Below are 20,208 nucleotides of genomic sequence, written 5' to 3' on the forward strand. Positions count from 1 at the left end.
CCTCATAGCAGAGAGGAATTCTGCGCTTCCATTTGGAAGGAAAGTATGCATTCTCCCATTGAGTATTTGGATAATTGGAAGAATTAAGGAAAAATACATTATTCCATTTGGATACAGTACTAACTGGAATGAGCTGAACAATCAGCTCACCAGCATGAAGCACAACTCCTTACCTTCCTGCTGCAGAGAGGAAAATTTCTCTACATAATGAGCTGCTGTGGCCCCTTCATCAACAGTTAGATTGCCTGCTCCTCCAAAGGACCCTGTGAGATGTCCCTGTGCCATGTCTTCTTCCAGCCAGTTACTGATTCAGAAAAAGAAAGCCTTCTAATTTTGCTGAAATGGAAATGGAAGGCCAGCTCCATGGCTAGACTGGGCTTTGCCTGGCCACTGAGCTCAGGAAGAGGTGTCTGTAGTATCACATAGCAAGTTTCAAGGGCTTGATTCTTTAGAGAGAAAAATCAATCTATTTGAGGTGCTCAGAATCCAGAACAAAGTTCTTAGGCAATTCCTGTGCCATCACTTCAACAAAACACTTCCTTAGAGCAAAAACACTCAAGACAGGTGAAGTTGTACTTTCTTCAATATTGATAGCTGAGGTCTCATGCCCTTCCTGAAGAATGAACTCTTAATTCTTTCTCACTGTCGATGAGAGCGAACAAAACAAAGCTGCTTTCTTTATGTAAGAGTTCAGATGATATTTCTTTTCTTCTGATGGATCCAGAGTTTCAGATTCTTCCACCCACCCACCCACATATCCATTTATCCATCTTTTTTGCCTTTATTGAGTATCTAAGTCAGACTCTTGTTAATGGATTGGTTCCATTTTATAGATGAGGAAATGCAATTTTAGAATAATTAAAGAACTTGTACCTGTCCCATATCTAATAAGGAGTGGAGCTGGTATTTTAAAACCTGATTTTTCTGACTCTAGAGACCAATTCCTAATATGGATGGTGGAAATGCCAAGTTTCAAAGTCAGATTGATTAAAAATAAATTTTAAAATAATAAATTAACAAATACACTTAAAAAGAACATTCCTTGGCCCTTCAAAATGCCAACATCACAGCAAAACATTCTCTGAAATTCTCACCTGAATTCAGTATGTGCTTACACAGCTTGTTTTTTTACACATAGAATTTTCCATGCACTGCATTATTTTCCTTTTCTGACCTTTCTCCTTACAGTCCTTCCCTTTTCTCACTTTTGCTAACAAAATCTTTCTGGAAATGATCTCGTTAGCTCAAGATGAATGATATATACCTCAGCAATAATTATATTTTATCTGGCCAATTGCCCTCTTCCTTCCTGTAAAAGGGGAACTGCCATAGAAATGCAGAACTGCTCCTAGGGCTTGAATGCAGGTAAATACAATCCCCCATCCAGGTTGCTCAATTCTCCCCAAGTATAAGTGTCACTGGGCTTGCTTTAGGACTTTTTGATTGGTAGGGAAAAATCTAATCATTTCTGGAATAATAAAAAGATCTTGTAGTCCTACTTTCAGAGGATAGCTCTTTTGGCAAAGGGCTTTTGGCTGCTGTTGGTAATTTGCAGTGAAAATAATGTACACCTTCTGTTGGAAAGACTACTCTTTTTGTAATTCTGGAGAACTAACAGGGTTGGGGCATAGCTTAGAGAGAAAAAGGGCAGGGATATAGATGATTCAAATATGATGAAAGGAAGGATGGGGAGATATATTTTAAAATAGAGGATGAGAATGAGATAATACTTCTGTCTAAGACTAGGTTATGCATTTGGGTAGGACATTTAGGGATGTATCTTTTAGGAACTGAAGCTTTGTAGACCGGGGCCATTCGTAAGAAATTGTTCCCATTTTAACAAGTTGCAAGGACATAAGCCAAAGAAATAGTTCTTTAATGTTGGGGATAGAATTCCAATAAGTTGATGGATGAGGTAGTCTTCATGTCCTAAGAGGACAGTACTTGTCAGCTGGACCAGAAAACTTTAAGGTCCTGATCCAAACCCAATGCACTTCATGCTCATAGTAGATACAGCCAGGGGACTGATCATGGGCAGGAGAAATGTATTGAAATATGTTATAAAAGCACAACAAGGTATGGTTACGGGGCAGAGGAGTAGGAGACATACGTAATCTATGAACCATCATTTCTATTTTGCTTGAAGTAGAAACCCCAAAATACCTCCGATGCACATATGTGGAATTATATAGTATAAAACCATATTCTGTTGTCAGAAAACCTGAGCTCAAATCATCCTTTTATTATTGTTTAGAGGCACATCAACTTACTTCTGACATTTATTTTCCTTATTTGAAAATTAAATTGTTGGACTAGAAGATCTGTTCTATCCCAAGCTCTATGACCCAGCTTTCCAATAAAAGGAAATTAAAATGCACATTAGTTAGGTTTCAGAGTTGAATCAGTTGTGGGCTTTTTGATAGATACTGTACAGATCTCATGTTTTGAAATATTGTTCTCTCCCAATAAAAACAGGATGATCTGTATAACTGAGCAAAAGTCTACTAAGGTGCTATAAGTTTTCTTCCCAAGAAGATATGAGAACATTGTGACTTGCTTGGAAAGATAGTTAAACACAGCAATTTTATGGAAAAAAATTCTGAGTTAAGATTTGCTTTTTATAAACACCTTGATTATGGTAAGGGCAACCTCAGAGGAATAAAGTTGAATGGTCAGTTGTATGAAGTTGGAATCTGTCTTGACTGGGTTGAATGCTTTTTGCTCTAGATTATTGAAAAGAATTAGAAGCTAACTTCTTTTCCTTTCATCCGTCTATCCTATATACCAGCGGTTCTCAACCAGGAGTGATTTGAGCCCCAAGAGACATTTTAAAATCTTGGGGAACATTTTTGGTGGTCACAACTGAGGGAGGGGGCTTGCTACTAACAACTAGTGAGCAGAGGACAGGGATGCTGCTAAACATCCTATAATGTGCAGAACAGCCCCTCACAACAAAATATTACCCAGCCTAAAATGTCAGTAGTGCTAAAGTTGGAGGACCCTGCTATACGCTATATATTGTTATTATAAAAAGACTGCAGTGAGATATCCATGAACTTTGTAGATCAAGATCATAAATTTAATATGCAATGAATCAAATAAAAAATATAGAGATATCACCTTCAGAGGATGAGCATCCCTATGTCAGAAAGAGTAGGATTTAATGTAGTAATTAAGTGACAATATCCAAAGCAAGAATATTTCAATAAAATGTGTGTAGAAAATCAGCTTTCTAGAGGGCACTACTGGAGGTATCCAGCTAGGACTTTTCAGAGGATAAGCTGCTTTGACCCACAATGTGGTTTTCTTGTCCTCTGATGGTGCAGCTCCCAGTGACAGATAGATGAAGCTGGGTATCCAATGCCAAATATGTAATCTTCTAAACAGCATCTCTCCTCCCTCTGCTTGCATCCTACACTCACCAAACAATCTTCTGATTATTGTTTGTCTTCTCATTTAGTTCCTCCTACAGGAAGATAATAAGCTGACCAAAGAGATAAGATTATTCCGGTCTCCTTGGCTGTCATATCTCTCATACTGATTTGATGAATTGGCATTTTGATTTCTTTATCAGATAAAACTTTGGGAATTTGGTGTGAGTCAGTCCTGTGGGAGACATCCAGAAACCTAAGTCCCTAGCCATAGACCATGGTGACCTTACTAAGATAATGCCATCATAGACAGGCAGCCAAATGTTATCCCTGGGCACTACTGCTTTCATAGCCTAAAAATTGCAGCACCAAGAAGAACAAAGGGTTGAAAGGAGCTAATGTAATATCCAAGATCTTCCACACTTTTTTCCCTAATTGATCTAAAGAGAGGCTAAGGGAAATAATAAAGGTTAACTTTGCAATGACTCTATAGCCTCTTATATAAGAAGCTCAGTGTACACTACACTTACTTATAGGCTCATGTCTTTGTCTTTTCATATGAAGAGTATCTTGTTCAAAGTAGAAAAAAATGTGAAATGTTTCAAAGGGGATATATGAAACTATTTTTTTTTTTAGGTTAGAATATGGAAATTAGGGCTAAGTTGGTCAATCAGCCAAAAAGATTTCCAAATGGCAAGGTAAGATCTTATGGGACTGCCTTGAGGTAAAGCCAATTCAACGAGTTTCCGCAGCATAACTGTCAGGACCCAAAAACTAGGTGGAATAATGAACCTATTAAAACCTGTAATTGCAATTCAATGGGGGAGACCATTCATCACAAAGATGGCAATGTTCCCTACATTACAGATTGTGCAGAGAAGACACGAACAAAGGTAGGAATCAGGGGCCTCATGCAAACCAGAGGAGAGTGTACATCTCTTAATAAGAGAATGCAGAACTAGCCTGAATGGGGAGCTTGGTCTTTATCCAGTATAGTTCTGGTTTCTGACTCAACAACTGAAATGCCGTCTTCTCTCTCACGCGCTAATCCAAGACCATGTTGAGGATACACTTGTAATGTGATCACTATCAAATTTCCTGGATTTTACCCAAAGCAAACATTAGTCAGTGCTCTCAGTTTTCCCCTGATGTTTTACAGGTCTTTTTCTCATGCTGTTTCTATCTTTGAACCCATATTGCTTTGTATCAAGGGCCAAATTTTGAGCTTTAGGGGTCACACTGTCTTTTGCATCTCTTCAAGTCTGCTGTTGTGTCCCAAAAGCAGCCACGGAAAATGTATAAACAAATGAGTTTGGCTGTGTTCCAATAAAACTTTATTTACAAAAAATAGGTGGTGGGTCAAATTTGGCCCAGGGGCTATAGTTTGCTGACCCTTGTTCCACATATATAATAATAATTAAAATAACATGTAGGGCTTCCCTGGTGGCACAGTGGTTGAGAGTCCGCCTGCTAATGCAGGGGACACGGGTTCATGCCCCGGTCCGGGAGGATCCCACATGCCGCGGAGCGGCTGGGCCTGTGAGCCATGGACGCTGAGCCTGCACGTCCGGAGCCTGTGCTCCGCAACGGGAGAGGCCACAGCAGTGAGAGGCCTGCGTACAGCAAATAAAAAACCAAACAAACATGTAAAGCAAAGTAATAATTAAAATAAATGACCAGCATACAATAACTTCCTTCATTTCTGGAAAGATATGGTGGTCATTTTGTACTAAATGGCACTTTTGAAGACTTTTGGACCAGCCAATAATAAAAAGCAGTAATGAATGTAGGAATCCTGGGAGTAGAGAGTCTGGGAAATGCACAAAGCATACTTAGTTTCATTCATTTGTTCATTCTTTTACTCGCTCAACAATATTTGTGGGGCTATCTGTTCTGAAAGCTTTTCTAGGTTCTAGGGATATAATGGAGAACAAGAACAAAATGGCTTTTGCGCTTCTGGAGATCATATTCTAGTACCAGGAGGCAGACAATAAAGAGATAAATGCACAGGCAAGATAATTTCAGATAATGAAAATTCCAATAAGGAAATAAAAACATGATATTGTATGGACCAGCTATCAGTGCAATAGTTACTACTATAGTTTGGGAAGTTGGACAAGGCTTTTCTGAGATGACCGTTTAAGCTGAGACCTAAGGGTGACAAGTTTCCTAAAAAAGGATTTAAAGAAAGAAATAAGAAAAGAAACATTGGTATAGTTGGAACGTATGGTGAGGGGAAGGGTACCAAATATGAGGTGAGAGAGGTAGGCTGGAGCCAGGTCATAACTTGGGACCAGGTTTAAGAGTTTGAATGTTATTTCTAATGTGAGGGGAAGGAATTGCATGGTTTGAAGGAGGAGATATATAGCATAACCAGATTCTTTAAAGGGTAGCTCTTACTGGGGTGTGAGAGTGGACTCTTGGAGGGGTTAAGGGACAGTGGTAACAGGGAAATAAATTAGGAAACTCTTGCATGATGATGGCTTGGTTTGGAGAGTTTTCTTTTTTCCTCTTATTTCCATTTTGTTAATTTAGTTATATTTGAGACCTTGGTGGAAATTGATATTTTAAGCTCTATTACCTTTAAAGAATTTACTTCTACCAAAAGAACCAAGGTCTGGGTCTACTGAGTACTGGTCTTTTGTTATATTCTATATAAACACCCTTGATTTCATCAGTTTCTATTTTAACAGTCATCTATGTGACTTATTGTACAAATTAGCTATGGGATTTCAGAACATGATCTTCAATATTTTAGTCAGTGAATACACTTTTATTCTGGTACGACACTATAGATTTTAAACAGGCAATCTGTTTAGCAGCATAAAACTGAACTCCTGTTTCTCATGTATTTGAGGGTATGAGTGGTGTCCTTTGGAAGACAGCAGAATAAAATGAAAATAGTTTAGCCAAGAAATAAGCTAGAAGCAGCATGTTTCTGCTCAACAGCAGACTCAAAGGTAAGAAATTGTTTTTCCTTCACTTTGTGGGTGGGATCTGGCCCATATGCCTCTGTGTGAGAAGGTGGACTTTTCTTGATATGATCCAGATACCAAGTGGATAAGATATATGTCTGTGAATGAACTCGGGTCCAGCTTCTGATAACAGCTCTACACCTACCTCTTTGCAAGCTAGTGCTCCACAGGTTTACTCCCTGCCCAGGTCTCTCGTCGTAGTCATTACCATCCCAATTCTCACAAACTTTCAGTTCATACCCTACCATAACTTCTACCCTCACTGTATGTTTCACCCACCAGTATGTTAGGGAAATTCCTAATGGTTCTAAGTAACCATTTCTTAATTTGTCCTTCCTCTTCTTCCTTATCTTCTTTCTTTTCACTTTTCTTCAACCTGTCTACCAAAGTCACCTTGCATTTCTCTTACAGAATGCTTTTTCTACATTACTCTCATAGGGCAGAATATGTTTTCTATGCTGGTCTACTCTACATGAGAAGGCACTGGCTTTTTAATTCCATTGACTAACCATCATCTTATCCCCCTGATCATTTATAGTGAAGCTATTGTGGGGCATCAGTTCATTTTCAGCCAGCACCAACACGCTGTGCTAACCCATCTGTGAACAAAGCCCAAGTCCTATTCTCTTCTGTTGGCTGAGGGTAGGAAGCTGTCCAGGAGGGCATGGGTATGAGTCAGGGAGAGGTGTTAATACGACAGAAGCAGGTGATGTGAGACTCTGATCCAGACATTTATGTTTTACTCATGGCTTCTGGACCAGACAATCCCCAATCCCAAGTGTGCCATTTGCACCATGTAAATGATTCCTACCAACTATGTGAATTGACGTATCTGATAATTCCTAGCTCATAATGGGCAGCTGCAGTCACACCTCACTGGTGTCCTGTAATCAGATGCTCAGTCTCCACTAGATCTCAGTTACATGGAAGGAATTGTTTTCCAAATGGCAAGTATTTCTCTGCCATTCAAAATCCTGGGGTGTGAACAGTGACTCTCTTAATAGGGCTTGCCACAGAAACAATGCAGCATCATTCCTTAGCACAGAAACAACTGACACCATCAGACTTGTGGGGTTAAGTGGCATGAGTGGAAGGGAGACTTGCACTGCACAGTAAACCTCTTGCAGAATTTTTATTTATCAGGGCTCCACTTGAACCCTGCAGTTTCCCAAACAGAGCAGTGTTCTCACACATGGAACTACGCTGCTTCCAAAATCCTATAGAGCCGACTAAGTGTCATGCCTTTTAGTGGTAGAAGGTGAGTAGTCTGACATCTTACCCTTGATCCTAATTAGAAGGATGTCCCAGCATGTGGCAGAGCACTAGATCCCCCAGAACTTCACTGATACGTCAGCCTCCAAATCTTTATTGAGACCACCTCCTATTCTGTCACATATTTAACTCTCTAGAACATCAAGAATATTTGCCATTTCCTACTCACTATGTCTAACCAAAATTATGTCTTCAACTTAAGGACAATTCAATGTAATACTATATTCAATTATTTATATCTCAGTCCCTAGCTATCTGTCTCTCATCTATCAATATATCTAATTTTGGACTTTATATTATTACCAAGGGCAGGAGATTTATCACAACCCTGGGACAAGACAATGGATAATTTATGCTGCTTTAATCCTTCCTGCTAATGGGGTTGTATTAGTTTCTTGTGGCTGCTGTAACAAATTACCACAAATCTGGTGGCTTAAAACAATGCAAATTTATTCTCTCAAAGTTCTGGAGACCAGAAGTCTGTAATTAGTTTCACTGAGCTAAAGATAAGTTGTCAGAAGGGCTAATTCCTTCTGGCGGATTTAGAAGAGAATCTGTTTTTCTTTGCCTTTTCTAGAATTTTTAGCTTCTAGACTCTAGAGAACCCCTGTGTTTCTTAGTATGTGGCCCCCTCCACCATCTTCAAAGTGTCTTACTCCAATCTCTGCTTCAGTCATCACATGGCCTTCTTTTCTGACTACAACTCCTCCTGCATTCCTTTTGTAAGGGCTGTCATGATTGGGCCTGGATAATCCAGGATAATCTTCCCATCTCAAGGTCCTTCACTTAATTACATCTGCAAAGTCCCTTATTCCATATGTATTAACATTCATAGATTTCTGGGATTAAGACATGGACATATTTGGGGGCCATTATTCAACGTACCAGAGTATCGAATAAAATGTCATATAAAAAAGCCACACATCAAGTACCAGAGGCTCTACTGATGGTCAGTAAAAATAATACACCCAGTAAGACAGATGCAGATATGGCTACCACCTGTTACATTTCTGGTAGCCACCATAATCTACTAGAATACATCTGGCTTTTGCAGGGTCTAGAAGTATTCATAAGGGAAAGGGATTATACCACCTCTGCATAATTAAAAATTTTAAGGACAGTAGAGATCTCTGAGGTTTTTCATAGATGGCAATGTTGCTTCTGAGATACTATCTTGGCTGGGAGGAGGAGTTTCAGCGTCTTCCACTTAGCCCTTCTTACCATAAGAGCCCTTGCTCTCCAGAAAAGGTAACCAATTTGGGAAGCTACTTAATAAGTCTATGCCAATTATACATTCAGGATTCAAAGAAATAATCACAGGCCAAGTTCATATACCCATTGAACCCACTATGAGATGGACTTGGGTCAAATTCTATTTAATATCTGGTATTCTTACAACCCACCTCTAACTGGAGGAGTGTGAAGGTATTTCAGGTCTCCTGATAATAGTGTTTGGACCCGTGTCTAATAATCCTTAAATGTTCTGGCATTTCCTTGTCTTTGTATGATAGCAGCCCTATTTTAAGTCTCTTTGGGAAAGATCAGATGGGTCTTTACCCCATCTACTTGTAGTGACATTGAAGGGTCCTACTCATGGGGCAGACCTTCTCCTTTAATCAAAATGCCCCATGATCTCTTAGCCATTGCTACAAACCACTGCAGGTCAAGGCACCATGATTGCCACTCCAGCCTTCCTACACATTATAGTAATTATATCAGGTACATCTTCCTTGCCTCTATGGTTAAGTGCTGCCACCTAGCCTCAGTCATTCTGGAATCTCATCAGCAGCATTGGTACTAGGGAGCTTACTTACTTCTGTGTTAACATCTCCCACTGTCAAACCCACCCTACAGAGGACAACCACCACTGAACTTCTCAAAGATCCTGGAGCCGCCCCGTCCCCAATGCATTTCTTAGCACCTTAGTGTAGCGTTCTCTCAAAGTGTGAACCTCAGAACCATCACATTGACATCACATGGGAGCTTTTTAGAAATATAAATTTTAGGACCCCCAATTTGATGGCATACTTAATCACACTTTGGAGATGGGGCCCAGAAATTGATGTTTAACAAACTTACCTAAAGATTCTGTGCAGGGTTAAGTTTGAAAACCACTGACAATGAAAGGAGTGTCCTCTGGGACACCACTCGTTCTAATATTTGCACTGTCCTGAGTCTTCTGAGTCCATCCTCAATATTCAGCAAAGGCATTTCTATCTCATTAGTGTAGGCCTTTGATGTGCAGAAGCTTTAAGGAGCTACTCTGCAGATTTTTACTTTTTGTTTGCACACACACAAATGAGTACAAGCAAAATTGAAGAAATCTGAGATCAGTGGATTACGTAAGTGTGAATATTCTGATTGTGATATTGGACTACTGTTTTGCAGGAAGTTACCACAAGGAAGAACTGGGTAAAGCGTACATGGGATTTCTCTGCATTATTTCTTAAAACTGCAGATGTCTACTACAATTACCTACCTTCTATCTATCTATCTATCTATCATCTATCTATATTTTGCATTACTATCAGCATTGACTAAGTGATCCAATTTCTCCTCATCTTCATCAGCATTTGGTGTTGTCACTATTTTTTATTTTAGCCATTCAGTATGTTGAGATATCCCATTGTGGGTTTTTGTTTGTTTGTTTTGCATTTCTCTGAAGGCTAATGATGCCGACAATATTTTCATGTCCTTATTTACCATATGTATATCCCTTTCAGTTAAGTGTCTTTTATGTCTTTTGACCATTTTCTAGTTGGATAGTTTGATTTTGTTTGTTTGTTTGTTTTTTGCGGTACATGGGCCTCTCACTGTTGTGGCCTCTCCCGTTGCGGAGCACAGGCTCCGGACGCACAGGCTCCGCGGCCATGGCTCACGGGCCCAGCTGCTCCGCGGCATGTGGGAACTTCCCAGACCAGGGCACGAACCCATGTCCCCTGCATTGGCAGGCGGACTTTCAACCACTCTGCCACCAGGGAAGCTCTGTTTGTTTTTACTGTTGAGTTGTGAGTGTTCTTCTAGATACAAGTCCTTTGTCAGATATGTAGTTTGCAAATATTTTCTCCCAGTTTGCACCTTGTCTTGTTATCCCATTCATATACTCTTTTACAGAGCATTAGTTTTAATGCAGTCTAGTTCATCATTTTTTCCTTTTATGGCTCATGCTTTTGATGTCAAGCCTAAAAACTCAGTTCATTTTTGAATAAGGTGTGGGGTATAGGTTAAAGTTCATTTTCTTGCCTATGGATGTCCAATCGCTCTGGCACCACTTGTTAAAAAGGTTTCCTACATTGAATTGCTTTTGCACCTTGTCAAAATCAGTTAAGCATATTATGTGGGTCTGTTTCTGGGTTCTCTATCCTGTTCCATTGATCTATGCATCTATCCCTACGCCAACATCGCACTGTCTTGATTACTGTAACTATAAACTTAAAGTGGCTAGAGTGATTCCTCCCATTTTATTCTTTTCATCAAGATTGTTTTAGCTGGACTTCAATGGTGGTGCAGTGGTTAAGAATCCGCCTGCCAATGCAGGGGACACGGGTTCAAGCCCTGGTCTGGGAAGATTCCACGTGCCGCAGATCAAATAAGCCCGTGCTCCACAACTACAGAGCCTGTGCTCTAGAACCCACGAGCCACAACTACTGAGCCCACGTGCCACTACTACTGAAGCCCACGTGCCTAAAGCCTGTGCTCCACGACAAGAGAAGCCACTGCAATGAGAAGCCTGCGCACCGCAATGAAGAGTATTCCCTGCTTGCTGGAACTAGAGAAAGCCCACGCGCAGCAACGAAGACCCAAAGTAGCCAAAAATAAAAAATAAATTTAAAAAAAAAGAGATTGTTTTAGCTACTCTAGGACCTATGCCTTTCCATACAAATTTTACAATAGCCTTTTTCAATAACTACAAAAAACCTTGGCTAAGATTTTGATGGGTGTTTCATTAAACCTGTAGATCAATTTAGGGAATATTGTCATCTTTACAATTGGAATTGTTTTCCAATCCATGAACACAGTATGTCTCTCCATTTTAGATCTTCTTTGATTTCTACCATCAGCAGCATGTTCATTCAGGTTTTGTATATGTTTTGTTAAGTGTCTACCTAAGTGTTTTATTTTCTTTGGAGTAATTATAATTGGCACTATATTTTTAATTTCAGTTTCAGCAGGCTCATTTTTAGTATATAGAAATGTGATTTCTTTTCATGTGTTAACCTTGTGTCCTGCAATCTTGTTGACCTCATTTGTTAGTTCTTGGAGGATTTATTGCGGGGGGGAGCAGATTGTATGGAATTTTTCTATGTAGATAATCAGGCATCTGCAAATAGGAAAAACTTCCTTTCTTTGCAATCTATAAGTCTGTTATTGCCATTCTTGCCTTACTGTGCTTGCTAGAGCTTCCAGTTTTATGCTAAATAATAACAGTGAAAGCCGACATCCTAGCCTTATTCCCAGTCTTAGGGGAAAGCTTTCAGTCTTTTGTCATTATTTATGATATTAGCTATACATTTTTGGTAGATGCTCTCGATCAAGTTGAACTAATTCTCCATTGCTAACTTTCTGAGAGTTTTTATCATGGGTGGCTGTTGGATGGTGCCAAGTGCTTTTTCTGCATCAATTATATCTGTTCATATGACTTTTCATCTTTGGCCTGTTGACAGGGTACATAGAGCAAACTTTTAGAATCTGCTCTATGTGTTTTTTTTCTTTTCTTTTTTTTTTTTTTTTTTTTTTTTTTGCGGTACGCAGGCCTCTCACTGTCGTGGCCTCTCCCAGTGTGGAGCACAGGCTCCAGATGCGCAGGCTCAGTGGCCATAGCTCATGGGCCCAGCCGCTCCGTGGCATGTGGGATCTTCCCGGACTGGGGCACGAACCCGTGTCCCCTACATCAGCAGGCCACTGCGCCACCACTCAACCACTGCGCCACCACGGAAGCCCTCTATGTGTTTTTAACAGAACATTAAACTCAGAGTCTCATGAGAGTGTTTCCATGTCAATACATTCTCCCCTATCCAGTTTTAAATGTCTGTCCCTACCCCAAACTCACCTACTCAAAATGGACTCCCACACAGATTCCCTCAGTTCTTACATTCAAACACAACAGGAAGGTCCTGCAAATCCTTTCACATATATACCCTACTGTCCTGGAGCAAGCCTGTACTTCCCTAATCCAGCTGTGCTAAAACCAAACTCTAATTATTGATCTGGAGGTAATAGAGGGAAAGGGCGAGATCTTGAGGAGCATAAGCATTATCTTGCAAGGCTTCTTCTTCAGATGCAGAGATTGCAAGTTTCTAGGCAAGAAGAGTCTGTTCTCCTGCAGCAGGTGGAAGGAGGGTTACTTCTGCTAGCATGAAGAATCCAGGGGAATTTGAAGATTAAAGACTCTCAGGCATGTCTATCCAAATGCCCATATCCTAGGTTTCATTGTCGACTCTTCTTCTATCAAGGCCTAATTCTCAAAGGTGATTTATTGAAGGGGAATATTCAGGTTCATGTACAGTTCTGTTATCCTTATAGTAGACTCTCTGCCTGATTTTCAGTAAATATGCCTTGTAGTTACAGAAGATGAGAGTCTCATTAAAAGATGTTATAAAGGCATTCCAGGTTTTATAGCACGACTTAAGCAAGCAGTAGATTGCCCTTAGCCTATCATTTTCTGTTGTCAAGGTTACCAGTGTTGTTAACAGAAGCCATAATACTCTACAATCCTTATAAGTGTCATTGTGTCCATTCTGGCCCATCACCACAACCACTGCATAATCCATGTGTCACCTTCCACCAGCAGCTCTTCCCAATTATGCACAGGTGAAGGCCATAAAACAGGGATACCCCTACACAACAGACATTATAACCATCCCATCCTGGTACCATTATCTTAGTCTGGGTTCTCTAGAAAGGTAACTGCCTATGCACTACTAATTTATTGGGAAGATAAGTATCAGGGGAGCAGAAGAGAAGTGAGAGAAAAGGTTGTGGGACAGAGAAGGATAGAGAAACAATATGAGGGTGTGTCACTGGCCACTACTTGCGATCAAGAGCAATCAATTGCTCTAAATTGGGAGATTCTTATTTCCCAAGAAGACTACTGCACAGTCTTTATGAAGCAATTGGTTCACAGGAAAATCATTCAACAGATAGGAAGGGAGACAAATACATTCGCTGACTCCCATTCCCAAACGGTTATAGGTTCATTCTACATGGCATTAAATCCCCTAGACTTCAGGACTGTCACACATGGACACGGATCCGGTCCTACGACACTACGCATCTCAGGGATTATTAGGAAGTGCTAGGGTAGGAGGAGAAGGGTGAGCAGCTGTTGGGTTGTGCCACTGTGCTCAGGTGCTGTTGGGTTGTACCACTGTGATGTGGGTTGGAGCCAATGAATAGTCACTGCAGAGGCAACCAGGGTAGAATCAGTAACCAAGGGCTCTGGAGGTGAGTGAGGCTGAGCAGATCTGAGGCAGCATCTTTGGGGCACAAAACACTAGCTCAGAGGGTTGGTTTAAGAATTGTACTCACAATATCCTTAATACTACAACGAGAAAATAGTCAGTGCTCAATAAGTAGCACCTATCACTATTATCATTAGTAATAATGATATACTTGACATTTTTACACCATCCACAGGCATCCATAGCCATCACATAATAGGAAAAAATCATCAACATAATACATTGCTGTGTTACACAAATGATTCACTTTGTGTGTCTTATCTTCAACGATTACCTTTTTTTTTTTTTTTTTTTGCGGTACACGGACATCTCACTGTTGCGACCTCTCCCGTTGTGGAGCACAGGCTCCGGATGCGCAGGCTCAGCAGCCATGGCTCACGGGCCCAGCCGCTCCGCGGCATGTGGGATCTTCCCAGACCGGGGCACGACCCCGTGTCCCCTGCATCGGCAGGCGGACTCTCAACCACTGCGCCACCAGGGAAGACCTTCATTACCATTTTTTACATTTGATCTCGTCCTCATTCTCATCCCTGTTACCTGGAATTACTTTCAGTTTTTCTACTTGAGACCAAAACACTGCCCTTTGTTACAACTGAATTTGTTCTCAGTCTTGGATTCCAAATGTCAACGTTCTCCACTCTACAACATTTCACGTTCTTGCTAATATATGCAAAGCACATGGAAAAATGTCTGGAACATAGTAATCTAAAACCACTGTTCCTCTTCTTCCTCATCTTCTTCCTTGTATTACTACTGCTACTACTATTACTGCTGCTGCTTCTGCTATTGCTGCTATTACTAACACCACAACTGCCCTTAGCACCATGATACCTTTGATGGACAAATATACTTCAATGCTTGAATTTGTTCTCAACCTTTTCTGCCTCTACTCTCTGTAGTTCCACATAAAAATGCTGCTAGAAAAAAGGCATATAAACAACATATGTTGTTATGCTGGTAACAACTTAAACAATAACTCACACTATTACAACCAACTCACCTGAATTTATTGAGCACTAAAAGTCACTGTGGTGAACACCTTCCATGTCTCATGCCATTTATTTTTCGTAATAATTCCATGCTGTAGGGATTATTATGTCTATTTTGCAAAAAAGTAAACAGAGCCTTAGCAACCTTAAATAACATTTCAGTGTCTCCCAGCTAAAGAGAGGCAGAACCCATCTGTGTCTGGTTACAAAATCACTCTGCTCAGCCAGTGTTAGACTGCCCATCTTGGCCCATGGTAAATATTCACCTCAGGACTACCTATACTCCTCTGCGAAATCCCACACTTAACCTCCACTTCACTCACTCACACCTTCTCTTTTCTGCTCAGGTTTTCACCAAACCCATCTAAGTTAAATCTCTCCATATTAGTTTCCTAGGGATACAATAACAAAGTCTCATAAACTGGGTAGCTGAAAACAACAGAAATTTCTTGTCTCATTCTTCTGGAGACCAGAAGTCTGACATCAAGGTGCCAGCAGGGCTATGGTCCCTCAGAAACCTATAGGGAATTATGATTCCTTGCTTCTTTTAGCTTCTGGTGTTTGCTCTAAGTCCTTGGCATTCCTTGCTTGTAGATGTATCACTCTGACCTCTACCTCCATCATCACATACGGCTGTCTTCTTCCTGTGTGTCTGTCTCTGTGTCTCTTCTCTTCTAAGGACCCCATTTAGATTAGATTAAGGGCCCACTCTACTCCACTATGACATCATTTAATTTACATCTTTGTTACATGTGCAAAGATCCTATTTCCAATAAGTTCACATTCCAGGTAGCAAGGGGTTAGGGCTTCAACATGTCTTTGGGTGGGTGGGGACACAATTCAGTCTATATCATCCTCCAATGAGCGTGCATACACATACATACACACACACACACACACACACACACACACACCATCTTATTTAACAGCTCAAGGCCATCCAATCATATCACTCTCATCTTTGATGTACATTTCAGTGTTAAGTGCAGACATATGTGAGGCACAGGGAGGAGACATGGCTCTTGCCTACTGTCTTAGATGAGGAGATCTGAGATACCGGCCTAACCCTACCACTTTCCAGGTATAGGATTTTGATTAATTTACCTACCTGATCTAAGACTTTGTTTACACAATGTAGGATGGAAATAATAACTTTTCTTTTTTTTACAGAGTCCCTATGAAGGTCTAACAACCTAAGGAAAAATATTTAAATGAAAAACTGTTTATACAGAACCTGAAGGATGTATGGTATTTTCAAAGGTTAAATAATATAACTTTTACCTCTTCTGGTCACTGATCTCAGGAAGGGGCCAGTTTTCTTCTTCCCTGAGTCTGTTGTCTGTCTCTTGAAGGATTTTTCTTCTTTATGATACTTCTCAATTCTAGTATCTCCACGTTTTCCCCTCAACTGAATTGCCTTCAAATACGTTGCTTTTTCTAATCCTGAAATGATTTTTAAGTGGCCCTACTCACTGCTTTTGCTTGTCTCCTTCCCTTCATAGCCAAACTGCTAGAGAGATGTTTTTAACTGTGTTCTCATTTCCTTTTAACTGATTCTCCTGATATTTCTTTGGCATCCATGTCACCTGTCAACTGAGCTGCCTTTATGAAAGTCACAATGACATTTAAGAATCTTGGTATTGAAAGCAACTGGCTGCGTGTCAACGTGTCTTTTCTTGGTCTCTTGGTCTCTAGGCCTCTTGACAATTCCGTTGGTATCCCAACTGGCTGCCCCTCCTTCTGGGTGTTCTCTTTATTTTGACTTCTGTGATATGATAGAAGACTCGGTCCTCTTGCCTCTGTGAATAAGACCTCTCAATCCTATTGCTTCTACACAGCTTTTCCTCTCTGTCCTGTAGATGGGTGTTCCCCAGTCCTCAGACTTTCATAATGTGTCCTTTATTTAATTTCTCTGGAAGATTTTTTATGGCTTTGACTAACACCTACTATTCATCTTCCCGCACTTCCTTCTTGCTGTGTACCCATCCCATATTTCTGGCTGAAAATGGAAACTCCTCACCAGCACTTGACATACTTGCAGGCTGCCTCTGCAACTCCCTCAGACTCCACGGGTCTAAAACATAAATGACAAACTTCCTTTTCGCTTCCTCACCCTTCCCTTCACCGAAGCAATCTTCACTAAACTCCTCATTGCTATAGATGTTCTTTTAGTGTCATGTCTCTGGAATCATCTTTGACTACTCCATACTATTTGCTTCTCTCTCCAAACCCTTCCCGGAGCCTTGAGATTTGTTTTCCCCTCCTCGGTCCACAAACTGTACCCACCAAAATCTGAATGATAACACATCTCCTGGGGGACTGTTTTCCCTCTTTGCTCTGACTATTCTAGCTAAAAGTGCAATTAGGTGCCTCTCTGCTTCAGTAACTCCTGATAACTAGCAGTTTTCATCAATGTGTGATCTTGACTAATTTCTTAAGTTTTTCTCATGACTTTGTAAATATGAACACCTTGCCAGAAGTTGTTAGTCTCTTTAATCTCGCTTAAAACAGAATTTTTTCCTCAAATCCTTGCAGTCAGAAGGAATATCATAGAATGTTTTGGAAAAAAAGAATAACAACACCATACTAGAAACTGGGAATGGGCCTTATTAATTCCTGTCCACTGACCTAACCCAGCTCACCTAATACTTGCAAACTCATTTACTCAAATATGCTCAATTCTAAAAACAAAAGAGTAGAAATTTCAAAGATCTCCTAAACCATTCAATCCATAAAAATTTGAGTCTCTGCTAAATGCAAGGTACTTAGATCATTACTGAGCGGAGGTTAAAGTATAAGGCAGTTTCTCAGTCAACGACCTCACAAATGAATGTCAGTTATTTACCAGAACACAGTATATTATACTGTCCCATAATCTTTCCCAGGAGATACACTGGTGGTCAATTGTCATATGTATAACAAACAACCTGATTCCCTGACTATTCTACATAAATTACGCGGGAATGCAAGAAGGTGAAAGGGAGAAGTCAAACAACATTTGTTTGCACATTACTACTACTAAGAGGTAGGCACTCTGTTAGGGACTTTAATGCATTTAATCAGGTAATCTTCACATGAGTGTGGTAAGCATTTTCCACTTCCATTTTACAGAGGAGGAAAGGAATGTTTGAAGACGATAAAAATCTCCAAGAATTAACTTTTAAAACAAGTCAACAATGTGGCAACATGGATGGACCTTCACTTACCTACCAAGTGAAGTAAGTCAGACAGAGAAAGACAAATATCCTATGATATTGCTTATATGTGGGATCTAAAAAAAATGATACAAATGAACTTATTTACCTAACAGAAATAGATTCACAGATATAGAAAAGAAACTTATTGTTATCAAAGGGGAAAGGGGGGAGGGATAAAACAGAAGTTTGGGATTAAAATATACACAAAACTATATGTTAAATAGATAACCAACAAGGACCTATGGTATAGCACAGGGAACTATACTCAATAACTTGTAATAACCTATACTGGAAAAGAATCTAAAAAGGAAGATATATATATACACACATATATGTGTGCATATATATATATCTATATATATGTAGGTATGTATGACTGAATCACTTTGCTGTACACCTGAAACTAACACAACATTGTAAATCAACTATATTTCAATAAAAAATAAAATAAAACAAAATAAAGTAAGTCAACAGAAATTAATTGTTTTCTGTGGTGGTTGTTGGGATATCAGGATGATTAAGATAGACACAGCCTTTGCCCTGGAGGGATACAGATATTAACAGTGATAAAATAATTCAGATTTGAATCAAATCATCCAGACACCAGAGTCCTAACCCCTACTCTAAGTAACACTGTCTCCTTTTCCATTCTTCTTTCACTTCCTGGAATATGAAGAAGTGTCTCCTCCAAGCTCCAGAGAACTTATTTCTGTGACCTGGACACTTCTCGGGGGAGCACCTGTGTGTATCTGTAGCACATTAACAGTCCAGGTTCATTTTGATCTTCCTATGTGGGTTCAGCCTCTGTCTGGCCACCCCACCCCTTCCCATCAGTCTACAGCTGTCTTCTGCCAAGTCTACAGCCAAAGCAGGCTGTGGTAGTTGGCAGGTCAGACAGGGATCTAGACTCAATTCCACAATCCTACGTCTGGTATCCACTCACTTGCAGTCAGGTCCCAGGGCCAATCACATGTGGAAAGAGAGGTTGTTTCTGCCCATCTCTTACAGCAGGTGCATTGTTCATAGGGTTGAGTTGGGTTGATGATCTCAACTCAGAACATTATTTTCTCTGGAACTGGAGCTCAGTCCTGAGTGTTCTGGAGTTTGACTAACCTTAAAACCTCTTCCTATTTATTCCAAGCCCCCTCTCTTTCTCTGGAATGTTGCTCCTTGTCTAATAACTGGTGGAGAGCCTGTTTCAATCTCAACAGATCTCCTCAGAACAAAGATGCTGTCACCCACCAGAAATGAGAGCTGGGTGAGGACTCCAGAGACCTTGTGTGTTGGCATGGAAGGGATGGAGGGAAGAGGGGCCTTTAGGATAACTCTTCAGTGTTAACCTGCCTTGGAAGACAACAGAGAAATGGACAGAGGTTCCAGAAAACATCTGTGATGCCTTTACAGAAATGAGATGGAAGATAGAACCACTTTCATCAAAACGTCTCTTCCAGTTCAGAAATATTATTAGGGATATCTAGTTAGTTGAGTTTACAGCATTAGAAAAAGTACAGTGGAGAGCCATTCTGTGTTTTGAGAACATCAGAGTAGAACTTCATGGCAAAGCATCTAAGGCCCTTTTGACTGCTCCCTACAGACATCTCCATTCTCATCCACTGAGGCCGCCTCCATCCTCAGACTCTACTCACTATCAGTCCTATCTTTCTGAAGATCCCACATGCCTCAAGGTTATTTGTGACTCCCTAAACATGTCCCCCCTCTTTCAAGAATATCTTCCTTCCTTCTCTCCTCTCCTACAGGCTCCCTGTTCTCTGTTTTCACTGGTTTGACTCATTGGAAAGTTCTCACTTATCCTTTAAATCCTGCCCAAAGTTTGCCTCACCTGTGAAGACTTTTCTTTCTGCTCCCCCTCTCCAACCAAGCACTCCCTGCTCTTTAATACTTCTGGACTTTTACATATGTATATCACTGCAAATATCACACTC

General features: G+C 40.4%; 1 protein-coding gene across 1 annotated transcript in view; it reads right to left on the reverse strand.

Annotated features, from left to right (window-relative positions):
• AGBL1 (AGBL carboxypeptidase 1) overlaps positions 1-20,208 on the reverse strand; it is a 700,107-nt gene that overhangs the window by 66,739 nt on the left and 613,160 nt on the right. The window lies entirely within an intron of this gene.

The sequence above is a fragment of the Globicephala melas genome, chromosome 2 (genome assembly GCF_963455315.2).
Source record: "Globicephala melas chromosome 2, mGloMel1.2, whole genome shotgun sequence".
NCBI lineage: Eukaryota > Metazoa > Chordata > Mammalia > Artiodactyla > Delphinidae > Globicephala > Globicephala melas.